Below are 12915 nucleotides of genomic sequence, written 5' to 3'. Positions count from 1 at the left end.
CTTTTCTATGCTGCCTCCTGTTGCTTTTTGTATGTGCACATTTTTCCCATGTTAGCTTTTAATTATGATTTTGGTCTCACAGGGAATGAAGTTGGTCTTGGGCGGTATCTTGAAAAGTGACTCAACCACACACCGCAAAACTTTCATTTTCATGGATGTAAAATGGGCTGTGGATCCCCAATCATTTGTTTGATGTTGCTGCCCAGGACTAACTTCACCCCCACTTTCTTTTCAGTAGTTTCTTAAGATTTTACATAAATTATTATTCTTTATCTCTCCATATAGTAGTGGCATGTACGTTCAGTACACTGACTGTAGTTTTGCCATTTTTCGGACGATTTCGCATGCTGCTGCAGGACCTGGATGGACACAAAATGGGTAGCACAGCAGGTCAGGGTGCACAGGAGCTATTCCATCTTTGCTAGATTTGCTTTCGAATTAGGTCACTCTTTCTACTCGGTTGAGCACCAAAGTTAATCTGTTGTCTTTGCCATCAGGTTTTTTATTCGGCAGGAGTATGTTGCGTGATTTCTAAGAAGGCATATGTTGCAAAAACCTGCAGGAACCAAATCCAGACTTCCATTTTCCCAATTTCAGGCAGAGACCATACATCACATGTTGTGACTAGTATATGTCTCTTCTTCTTCTTCTTTGGCCTCCTTGTCTCGAGAGACAATGGGTAAGCGCCTGGAGGTCGTCAGTGATTTGTGGAGCAGTGCCTGGAGTGGCTATAAAGGCCAATATTAGAGTGACAGACTCTTCCAAAGGTGCTGCAGAAAAAATTGTTTGTCGGGGCTGTTACACAGTTGGCTCTCCCCTTGCGCTTCTGTCTTTTTTCCTGCCAACTGCTAAGTCTCTTGGACTCACCACACTTTAGCCCCGCCTTTATGGCTGCCCGCCAGCTCTGGTGATCGCTGGCAACTGACTCCCACGACTTGCAATCAATGTCACAGGACTTCATGTCACTTTTGCAGACGTCTTTAAAGCAGAGACATGGATGGCCGGTGGGTCTGATACCAATGGCGAGCTCGCTGTACGATGTGTCTTTGGGGATTCTGCCATCTTCCATGCGGCTCACATGGCCAAGACATCTCAAGCGCCACTGACTCAGTAGTGTGTATAAGCTGGGGATGTTGGCCGCCTCGAAGACTTCTGTGTTGGAGATACGGTCCTGCCACCTGATGCCAAGGATTCTCCAGAGGCAGCGAAGATGGAATGAATTGAGACGTTGCTCTTGGCTGACATACGTTGTCCAGACCTCGCTGCTGTAGAGCAAGGTACTGAGGACACAGCCTTGATACACTCGGACTTTTGTGTTCCGTGTCAGTGCGCCATTTTCCCACACTCTCTTGGCCAGTCTGGACATAGCAGTGGAAGCCTTTCCCATGCGCTTGTTGATGTCTGCATCGAGAGACAGGTTACTGGTGATAGTTGAGCCTAGGTAGGTGATGTCTCACAGATGCTTAATGCATATATTTGTGGAGGCAGAGGTAGGTGTTCATGGACAAAGGGGCAAGGGTAAATGGATACAATCTTTCCATTGACAGTTAAGCTAATCTGTACATCTAATGTGCACCGAGCATCCCTTGGACAGGCCTTGCATACTATCTAGATCACTTCCCGGATAAACAAATGTTGTGCAATTGAATTCATCAGATGTTCTTTCCACCATTCATCACTATAGAAGGGCAGACATTATAAAGAATAAAAGAAAGACTTACATATCGCTTCTTTCATGACTACATCCCAAAACACTTTACAGCCAATGAAGTACTTTTGAAGTGTAATCACTGTGGTAATTATAGGAAATGCAGCAGCCAATTTGCGGACAACAAGTTTCTACAAACAGCAATGTGATAATAACCAGATAATCTGTTTATGTGATGTTGATTGAGGGAATAAATATTGATCAGGAAAACTCACCTACTCTTCTCCAAAATAGTACCATGGGATCTTTTACATCCACCTGAAAGGGCAGATGGGACTTTGGTTTAATGTCTCATCCAAAAGACAGCACCTCTCCCTCAGTACTGTACTGGAGTATCAGCTTTGGTTTTGTGCTCAAGTCCTGGAGTGGAATTTGAACCCATCAATGTTCTGGCTTAGCAGGAAGACTGCTACCAACTGAGCCATGGCTGACACTTATCCAGCATGTGTGTGCATTCCTTAAAGATCTATACTGTTGTTGTAACTACAGGATGCTTTTTAACTACCTCTGTGCACTTGCCAAAGGGAGTAAAAAAAAAACCCTAAGTTATAATGGACACTCCGACGTGCATTATCAATTAAAGGGAAACATTTTTTAAGGTGAATGAAGTGCAAATTAGTGGGGCAGCTTGGGAGGTTTTAGGAACATAGAAAGTTTACGGCACAGAAAGAGGCCACTTGGTCCATCGTGTCTGCGCCGGCCGAAAAACACGCCTAATCCCACTTTCCAGCATTTGGTCTGTAGCCCTGTAGGTTATGGCACTTCTGGTGCATATCCAGGCTCCTTTTCAATGAGATGAGGTTTTCTGCCTCTACCACCCTTTCAGGCAGTGAGTTCTAGATCCCCACCGCCCTCTGGGTGAAAAACATTTTCCTCACCTCCCCTCTAATCCTTCAAAAATCACTTTAAATGTATGCCCCCTAGTCACTGGCCTCTCTGCTCAGGGAAATGGGCCCCTCCCATCCACTCTATCCAAGCCCCTCACAATTTTGTACATCTCAATCAAATCTCCCCTCAGCCTTCTCTGTTCCAAGGAGAACAACCCCAGACTATTCAATCTTTCCTCATAACTGCAATTTTCCAGTCCTGGCATCATCCTCATAAATCTCTTCTGCACCCTCTCTAGTGCAATTACATCCTTTCTCTATGAGGTGACCAGAACTGCACACAGTACTCAAGTGGTGGCCTAACTTTCCATCATAACCTCCCTACTCTTATATTCTGTACCTTGGCAAATAAAGGAAAGGATTCCATATTCCTTCTTAACCACCTTTTCAACCTATCCTGCTACCTTCAGGGATATGTGGACATTTAATCCAAGGTCCACTTCCCCTACACCTCTCTGAATTATCCCATTAATTGTGTATTCCTTTGACTTGTTTGACCTCCCCAAATGCATCACCTCACACTTCTCTGGGTTACATTGCATTCTGTCCACCTGACTAGTCCATTAATTTCTTCCTGCAATCTATAGCTGTCCTCCTCGCTATCAACCACTCGGCCAATTTTTTGGCCTCCATATCCAAGAAGGCTGAATTCCAAGCCATCATACACCTGAGCTGGACACCCCAGTATGAACAACCAACACCTGGAGGCTCTTGTAATTTTTAATCACACAGTTCGAACAAATAGCACATAACCACAGGAAAGACAGGATTGTGAAGCACTCTACATTCCTCTGCTTCTTTCTGGTCTACACCCTTAATGCACCCCAGAAAAAACATTGTCCCTCGAATTGGGTGAGGAGATTGTGAAATAAAAGTTGAATCTTGACATGATTACTTCCTTCTTGCCTTTCCAAAGAGCAATGCAAGTATTCATTGTTTTCCATATATTATTACATGGGAGGTACTCTGATATTTTGGGTGATATAGCATCCCAGGTACGTGCAAAGAAAATTAAACTTAAAGGAGCTGAATATAAACAGGCTTATGCAGCCCACTATTGTGTATTATGTGGTGATATAAGAAGTGAAATGGTCGAACAATGTCTTTATGGGAGAGGCCTGGCCTACATTTGACTCCATTCACACAGATAGTGAGAGCGGGACACGTTGCGAAAGGTAAATGGAGACAGTGCCCTGCTGTGATTTCTCACTGCTATTCTGGAAGACCCACCTCCTGCCCTTTTGATAATCTCAGGACAGAGAAGGAACATCAAACCCTAGGAGGTATCTCAGCCACCGCTAGGAACACAAAACTTGTCCCTTGTCAAGACTTCAAATCCTCTCTAACCCTACCCCACCAGAATATTTTATTTTTCGTTTTCCTTAAACCCGTGAGTAAAACTGAGTTGTGATTACAAGAATTAGAACTTGGCTTTTATTTTCTCGTGGTAACATCACAGGTGGAACAGAGGTGATCATGTTGGAAATTCTCCCGTTACTGATCCTTCAGCGTCTGTGTGCCGCCCTTTACGCTCGAGACTTTGGACGGCAACTGAGTTTCCCGCCGGCTCGGGAGCAGCGACCTCGCTCCTTCATCTTAAATCCAGCATCGGTATCGTCCAAAGACAGGAAGACCACATGGCCGTGTTCGGGAAGCCCATCCACCAGAGCAGCGATGGACGACCCCAAGATCCAAAATCCGTTTTCCAGCGCCCAGAGGCGACCCCAGGGTTTAGGCGGCTCCTCAACTTCTTACTTTTTAAAACTTTTACTAAACCTGCCTAAATCCAGTTTGTAGCCTTGACTCTGGTTACTTACAGAATTTCACTGCAAACAAGAGCTGATGAAATGTTTTAATACCTGCACGCCCTTCCCCCCCCCCTCCCAGCTCACCCCCCTCGCACTCCCGTTCCCCCACCTCCTCCCGCCAGCATCCACCTACACCTGAGCAGGGGCCCTAACAACCCCACTGCCTTGTGGGCCTCTCGGGAGAGATCAAGGCTAAGGGAGTAAACCCTAACAGAAAATCCGGAACGGAACCCCGAAGGCGGTCATGTTAGGCACCTTTGGCATGTTTCCAGCAGTTCCTGCAGCCATACCGGTGCAAAACACCGTGCTCTGCACTCCTTTGGACCCCACCAGAAGGCCGAGAGGGGGGTTTTGATGCTTGGGCAACCTCCATACATCCGCCCAGTCATGCGCCATGCAGAGGTCACTCCATAGTCGCCTCACAGCGACCAAAACAACATGGAAGGCAGCAGTTACAGGTTATAAGTCCAGTTCAATTGGCATAGAGATTGGGCGCCACGGGTTGCCTTTGTCGGTGGGAGAGGTCATCGCATCTCACTGGACAGCTACCGCCCACCTCAAACCGGGCAGCCCCCAGTCAGTAAGGTTCTGTCCCGCCACAGTCCACCTGCTTCAATGGGTGCTTGGAGCTCAGGGTCATTGCCCGACAAGTGGACTGTAACACCGCACCAAACAGCACGCCAAAAAAAGGAAAGAAGGTACCAGCCCTTCGTTTTGCAAGCTGGAATGTCAGAACTATGTGTCCTGGCCTGTCGGAAGACCTTACGCAAATCAACGATTCTCGGAAGACCGCCATCATTAACAACAAGCTCAGTAGACTCAATGTGGACATTGCAGCACTTCAGGAGACACGCCTCCCTGCGAGCAGATCTCTAAGAGAGCAAGACTACACCTTCTTCTGGCAGGGTAGGGATCCTGAAGAACCAAGACAGCTGAACTCCAGAGGTAAAGTGAGAGTGACTGCCCGTGACATCAAGGCAGCATTTGACCGAGTATGGCATCATGGGGCCCCAGCAAAACTGGAGTCAATGGAAATCAGGGGGAAAACACTCCACTGGTTGGAGTCATACCTAGCGCAAAGGAAGAAGGTTGTGGCTGTTCGAGGTCAATCATCTCAGTCCCAGGACATCAGCTGCCCCATCGATGACCTTCCCTTCATCATAAGGTCAGAAGTGGGGATGTTCGCTGATGATTACATAATGTTCAGCACCATTTACGGCTCCTCAGATAATGAAGCAGCCCGTGTCCAGATGCAGCAAGACCTGGGCAAGAAGTTACACACAAGTGCCAGGTAATGACTATCTCAAACAAGAGAGAATCTAACCATCTCCCCTTAATGTTCAATGGTATTCCCATCACTGAATCCCCACTATCAACATCCTGGGGTTACCACTGACCAGAAACTGAACTGGACCAGCCACATAAATAATGTAGCTACAAGAGCAGGTCAGAGGCTGGGAACTCTGCGGTGAATAACTCACCTCCTGACTCCCCAATGCCTGTCCACCATCTACAAGGCACAAGTCAGGAGTGTGATGGAATGCTCTTCACTTGACTGGATGGGTGCAGCTCCAACAACACTCAAGAAGCTGGACACCATCCAGGACAAAGCAGCCCCTTGATAAGCACCCCATCTACCACCTTCAACATTCACTCCAGTCACCTCCGACTGTGTACCATTGACAAGATGCACTGCAGCAACTCACCAAGGCTCCTTCGACAGCACATTCTAAACCCGCAACCTCTGCCTCTAGAAGGACAGAGGCAGCGGATTATGGGAGCACCACCACCTGCAATTTCTCCTCTAAGCTGCACATCACCCTGACTTGGAACTATATCACCGTTCCTTCACTGTTGCTGGGTCAAAATACTGGAACTCCCTTCCTAACAGCACTGTGGGTGTACCTACACCCCAAGAATGGCAGCAGTTCAAGAAGGCAGCTCACCACCACCTTCTCAAGGGCAATTAGGGATGGGCAAAAAATGCTGGCCTAGCCAGTGATGCCCACATTCCATGAACGAACAAAAAAAATCCTGAACATAAAGGCTTCTCCTTTTATTCTGTCTGTTTTAGTTTATTTTCCCTTTGCTAGTATTTGTGTTCTACTGTAGCCTTTAGAGTACACAATGCACAATGCAATTGTAATTATTATTTCAAAACACTACAACACTACACTATATAAAACACAATATTGGTCCTGGCTGGAGTGTTGTGTCCAATTCTGGGCAGCACACATTGGGAGCAAGTAAAGGCTTTAAAGATGGTACAGAAAAAATTTGTTCGAATGGTTCCAGGAATGAGGGATTACAGTTGCATGGATAGACTGGAGAAGCTGGTGTTGTTCTCCCTGGTGTAGTGAAGGCTAAGAGGAGATATGATAGAGATGTTTGGAATCATGAAGAGTTTAAATGGAATAAATGAAGATAACTGTTTCCAGTGGTTGAATGGTCAGTAACCAGAAGGTGATTAATAAAAGCACCAGGTGCAACATGATAGAGAACTTTTTTTACACAAACAAAGGTTAGGATTTGGAATGTACTGCCTGATAGGGTAGCATATACAGATCCAATGGTAGTCTTCAAAGGGGAATTTGATAATTTCTTGAAGGAGAAAAAACTGCAGGAATGTGGGGAAAGAGCAGGGGAGTGGGATTAAACAGATTGCTCTTCGAAAGAGCTGGTGCAGACTTGATAAGCCGAATGATCTCCTTCTGTGCTGTTCTATTCTATGATCCTATGATTCTTTGCTTTTATAATTCTGCTATGAATGATGGATGTGAGGGCTGGTTTCCAGATTCCTTTCCATTTGTTCTCTTCCATTTGCTGACCTAGACTTTGCTCCCATGGCCCTTTAGACTTTCTGGTGATGCCATTCTACTGTCAAGCTCTGAATTCACTTATGGCCCATCCCTTTGAGAGCTCGTTGCTGTGCTAGACTGGGCAGAGGGCCGACAGAACAATGAGAATCTTCAGTCAGGCACAGGTCTTCTTCAAGATCTGTAGTGCTAATATACTTGTTGGTGTCCTTTTACTCCCTCCATCTGCTTGCAAACTATCCCTTTGTGCAATTTTATATCCAAGATTCTTTCTGGGATGCAATAAGGTTGCAGCATTGAAAAAGTAGAGGAATGTCGAGTACTTCCTCATTCTGTTTCTCATTATTATGTTTTATACATTAAAACTGTGTGGGTAGAAATTATAAGGTGACACAAACCTTAGTTGCTATTACTGAGCTGCCCAGCTCAGAAGTATGATGGCATAGAATGCAGCTTCAATGGACATGGAAACCAAAACCTCCAGTTACACAGACAGTCCCAGGTTTTTTTAATTTTTTTATTTCCAAAATATACTTTATTCATAAAAATCTGTAAAAATTACATTCCCAAACAGTTTCAAACAGCACCAAAAAATACAAACATTGCAAGGGAGATCAGTTTCCTTCAATACAATCATGGGTTGCTCCACAACTCTTCCATTTCACCTTTGTCATGCCAATTACATTTTTACATTTACAGCAAATGAAAATTTTCCCGATACAGTTCGAGGGGTTTCCCATGGATCCAGCCCCTCAGTTCAGCTTGGTGGGGGACCTTACACAGTGATCTTTCCCCATTGAGCCTTTGCTGCGGCTGCCCCAAGCTTTAGTGCGTCCCTCAGCACGTAGTCCTGGACCTTGGAATGTGCCAGTCTGCAACATTCGGTGGTGAACAACTCTTTGCGCTGAAAGACCAGCAAGTTTCGGGCAGACCAAAGGGCGTCTTTCACCGAATTGATAGTCCTCCAGCAGCAGTTGATGTTTGTCTCGGTGTGCGTCCCTGGGAACAGCCCGTAGAGCACAGACTCCTGTGTTACAGAGCTGCTTGGGATGAACCTCGACAAAAACCACTGCATCTCTTTCCACACCTGCTTTGCAAAGACACATTCCAGGAGGAGGTGGGCAACCGTCTCTTCCCCACCACAGCCACCGCAGGGGCATTGCGTGGAGGGGGGCGAGACTTCGGGTGTGCAGGAAAGATCTGATGGGGAGGGCCCTTCTCACCACCAGCCAAGCTACATCTTGGTGCTTGTTTGAAAGTTCTGGTGATGAGGCATTCCGCCAAATGACTTTGGCGGTCTGCTCGGGGAACCATCCGACAGGATCCCCCGTCTCCTTTTCCCGTAGGGCCTTGAGGACATTCCGTGCAGACCACTACCTGATGGACCGGTGGTCAAAGGTGTTTTCCCGCAGAAACTGCTCCACGAAGGATAGGTGGTACTGCACGGTCCAACTGCATGGAGCGTTCCGCGGCAATGTGACCAGGCCCATCCTTCGCAACACCGCGGACAGATAGAACCTCAGCACATAGTGACACTTGCAGTTTGCGTGCTGGAGGTCAACACACAGCTTGATGCAGCCGCACACAAAGGTGGTCATCAGGATGAGGGCCACGTTGGGTACATTTTTCCCGCCCTTATTCAGAGATTTGAACATCGTGTCCCTCCGGACCCGGTCCATTTTAGATCCCCAGATGAAGCGTAAAATGGCTCGGGTGACCGCCACAGCGCAGGAGTGGGGTATGGGCCAGACCTGTGCCACGTACAGCAACAACGTGAGCGCCTCGCACCTGATGACCAGGTTCTTACCCACAATGGAGAGAGATCGCTGCCCCCACATGCTCAACTTTTGTTGTTCCTTGGCTACTCGCTCCTCCCAGGTTTTGGTGCACGCCCCGGCCCTTTCGAACCATATCCCCAGCTTCTTCAGGTAGTCTGACCTGACGGTGAAGGGGACAAAGGACCGGTCAGCCCAGTTCCCAAAGAACATGGCCTCGCTCTTGCCCTGGTTAACTTTGGCTCCCGAGGCCAGTTCGAACTGGTCGCAGATGTTCATCAGTCTGCGCACAGACAGCGGATCCGAACAGAAGACGGCGACGTCATCCATGTACAGGGAGGTTTTAACTTGAGTGCCTCCACTGCCTGGGATTGTCACCCCTCTTATGCTCGCATCCTTCCTAATAGACTCAGCAAAGGGTTCAATACAGCAAACAAACAAGACCGGGGAGAGAGGACAGCCCTGTCTGACTCCAGATTGGATCGGGAAACTTTCCGATTCCCACCCATTGATTGAGACTGCGCTACTGATGTTTGTGTAGAGCAATTTGATCCAATTGCAGATTCCCTCCCCAAACCCCATTTTGGAAAGCACGTCCATCATGTAGGTGTGCGATATCCTGTCAAAAGCCCAGACACTCCCAGGTGCAGTAGCTACAAGTGGTTTCAAAGCCCAACCTGACAACATTATCACCAGGCTTAGCCAGCTTCTTCGAAAGGCAAAATTCCATCAAGGTAACGATGGCCAGGCTAGTCAGTAGAGATTGGATGGTTTTGGCAGAATTAAAAAAGACAGCTCGGGGGCATGACTGCGAACTGAACGTAGGTGTTATGCAAAGCAGTCACCGAATCTATGTTTAGTCTCCCCATTGTAGGACAGACTGCATTGTGTGCAGCGAATACAGTATGCTAAATTAAAAGCAGTACAAGTAAAGCAGAGACAGAAAAGTTAAGGAAGGGAAAAGTCAGAGATAGACCATCTGAAGGTGAAGGAAGGGTGGAAATTGGAAGCAAAGTTGATGGCATTTTCCAGTTCAGGGCGAGTGCAGGAAATGATACAGATAGTCATCAATGTACAGGAAAAGCTGAGAGAGGAGACAAGAGTAGAAAAAAACGAATGTTCTACATTTCAAACAAATAGGTAGTCATGGCTTGTTCCCCTACAGGTTCCCATTGTAGCATCTTTTATTTGGAGAAAGTGAGTGGAGTCAAAGGAGAAATTGTTCCATGTGAGAACAAGTTAAGTCAGATGGAGGAGGAGAGGCTGGTTGGGTTTCCATTCAAGGAGGAAGTGGAGAGCCCTCAGGCCATGCTGATGGGGGATGAATGTGTAGAGGGATTGGATTTCCACAGTGAAAAGGAGGCCAGGAAACAGGAAACTGTTAAGGTGGTGGAGTGCGATGGAAGAGTTCCAGATGTAGGTGGGAAGAGTAGGACAAAGGGAGAAAAGATAGAGTCAAGATAAGAAGATATCAGTTCTTTGGGGCAAGAATAAGCTCCAATAATGGGTTGAATTTTAAGGGAATGATGTGGATGGGTATGGAGGCATGGGGGGCATAAAATTGGGACAACACACTGGAGGAAACATACACATCACAGGAAGAACTTGCAAACTCCGTACAGGCAGTTCCCAGAATCGAACCCGGTCGCTGGAGCTGTGAGGCTGCAGTGCAAACCACTGCGCTGCCCTTAAGGTGGTGGAGCGTAGCATAGTGGTGCAGTGGTTAGCACCACAGCCTCACAGCTCTAGCAACCCGGGTTCGATTCTGGGAATTGCCTGTGCAGAGTTTGCACGTCCTCCCTGTGACCACGTGGGTTTCTGCCGGGTGCTTCGGTTTCCACCCACAGCCAAAGACTTGCAGGTTGATAGGTTAATTGGCCATTGTAAATTGCCCGTAGTGCAGGTAGGTGGTAGGAGAATGGTGGGGACGTGGTAGGGAATATGGGATTAATGTAGGGTTAGTACAAATGTGTGGTTGTTGGTCGGCACAGAATCGGTGGGCCGAAGGGCCTGTTTCAGTGCTGTCTCTCTATGACTGTGACTAGGACACGTTGGACAGGAAGTCTGATGTCTATCCCGATTTTGTCCCTGGCAGCAAACATGGAGGGCGGAGGTGTGACAGGTAGGTAATTAAGCTGGTTAAATGGCCAATTGAAAGCAAATTTATGTGTCAGATGCAATTTTATAAATGGTGCATGGGTCTCATGGGCCTTCAAAGTCTCGAGATGGCAGATCATGCCTGCCTGGATGGAGAGGCTTTGGAAGGGCAAACATCGAGGGCCTGGAAGGGCCCCGAAGGGAGCGCTGAGCTTAGCATGTCAGGAGTGAGGGGAAGATTGGCTGCGTTGCAGGGGCACCAATTCAAGAGGCCAATGGGCAAGTGACACCTGGGCAAGGATTACGTGTGAGCGTCAAGCGGGGTCACTGACAGGGGAAGACTGCCGTTAAGGGAGAGGCTATTTATCATGGGTCTCATTCATCCAGGCTTCAGGGACTCCGTTGCAAACAAAGTGCACCTATCTGGGAAAGAGGACCAGGCACCTTCAATGATACCGCAATGGACTGTGAGCCCACAGGAAGAACCTCAGCAGCCTCTGGACAGAAGGGCGAAGAGGAGAGAGGGAGGTGGCCAGCGCAGAAGGAGGTACCCTGCAGAAAGAGTGTACAGGTTGAGGTTCAACTACCTGCAGATGTCCAAGAGGTTGTGCCAACGAAGACTGCGGCTCTCCAGGGAGGCCATTGCTAACTTGCGTCTAACGATACATAATAAGCTGTGCCCCAGGGAACTGGGTGGCAATCCAATGCCAGTGGCCCTGAAGGCCACTGCGGCGCTGAACTCTACGTCACCGGATCATTCCAGGGATCCACAGGGGACATTTCAGTCCGTGGCACATCGGTGCAGCAAGGAGGCCATGAATGCCCTGTTCAGGAGGGCCAGAGACTATGCACACTTCCACATGGAAGCCAACTCACAAGCAGAGAGGGCCATTGCTTTCGGGGCCCATTGCTGGATTCCCCCAGGTGCAGGGGGTCATCGACTACACACATGTGGCCATCAAGGCTCCTGAACATCAGCCAGTGGCCTTCATCAACTTCCACTCCCTCAATGTACAACTTGTCTGCAACCCCTGTAAACAGTACCTGCAGGTCTGCACACACTTGTCGGGAAGTTGCCACGATGCCTATATTTTCAGGCAGTCCCAGGTTCCTGAACTTTTCCACCCTCCCTCCTGCCTTCAGGGATGGATCCTTGGAGACAAGGGCTACCCACTGAGGACATTGCTGCTGACACTTGTGAGGAACGCATGGATGCAGAGGAGAGGTACAACCCCTGCCATGGAACAATGGGAGCTACCAATGAGCAGACCATTGGTCTGCTGAAGATGAGATTCAGGTGTCTTGATCAGTCCAGGGGAGCCCTTCAGTATTCCCTGGCAAGGGTCTCATGTATCGTGGTGGTTTGCTGTGTGCTGCACAGCCTTACCCTGCAGAGGGAGGAGCCAATGAGCAACGAGGAAAGTAAGGAGCGGGCTGCCTCTTCAGACAGTGAGGATGTGGAGTGGGAAGATCGGCAAGCTAGGCCAAATTAAGAATCTGAGGGGCAACATGGCATTGGACATGAGAGGGAGGCTCGCGATGCCCTTATACATCCCTGTTTTATTTGATCCTTTATGTACCTTATCCAATAAAGACCTTCCTTTCTGCAGCCAACTTTCACCATTCCTTCCTTAACAATGCATTGTCTTATTGATCATTCACGTATAGCTGATCTGGTGAGGGTCCAGAGCTGGGCCCTCGCAGCATCAGCGATCGCCTCCAGCTTCTTACTAGAGGCTGGAATGCAGTGAAGGATCAAACCCTTGATGGAGAAAAAGGGAGGGAGTCCTTGCCTAGCAGCAAAGATTTATTTACAGTCATAAT

This window comes from Heterodontus francisci, chromosome 15, assembly GCF_036365525.1.
Source record: "Heterodontus francisci isolate sHetFra1 chromosome 15, sHetFra1.hap1, whole genome shotgun sequence".
NCBI classification, from domain to species: Eukaryota; Metazoa; Chordata; class Chondrichthyes; order Heterodontiformes; family Heterodontidae; genus Heterodontus; species Heterodontus francisci.
This window is presented reverse-complemented; position numbering follows the sequence as displayed.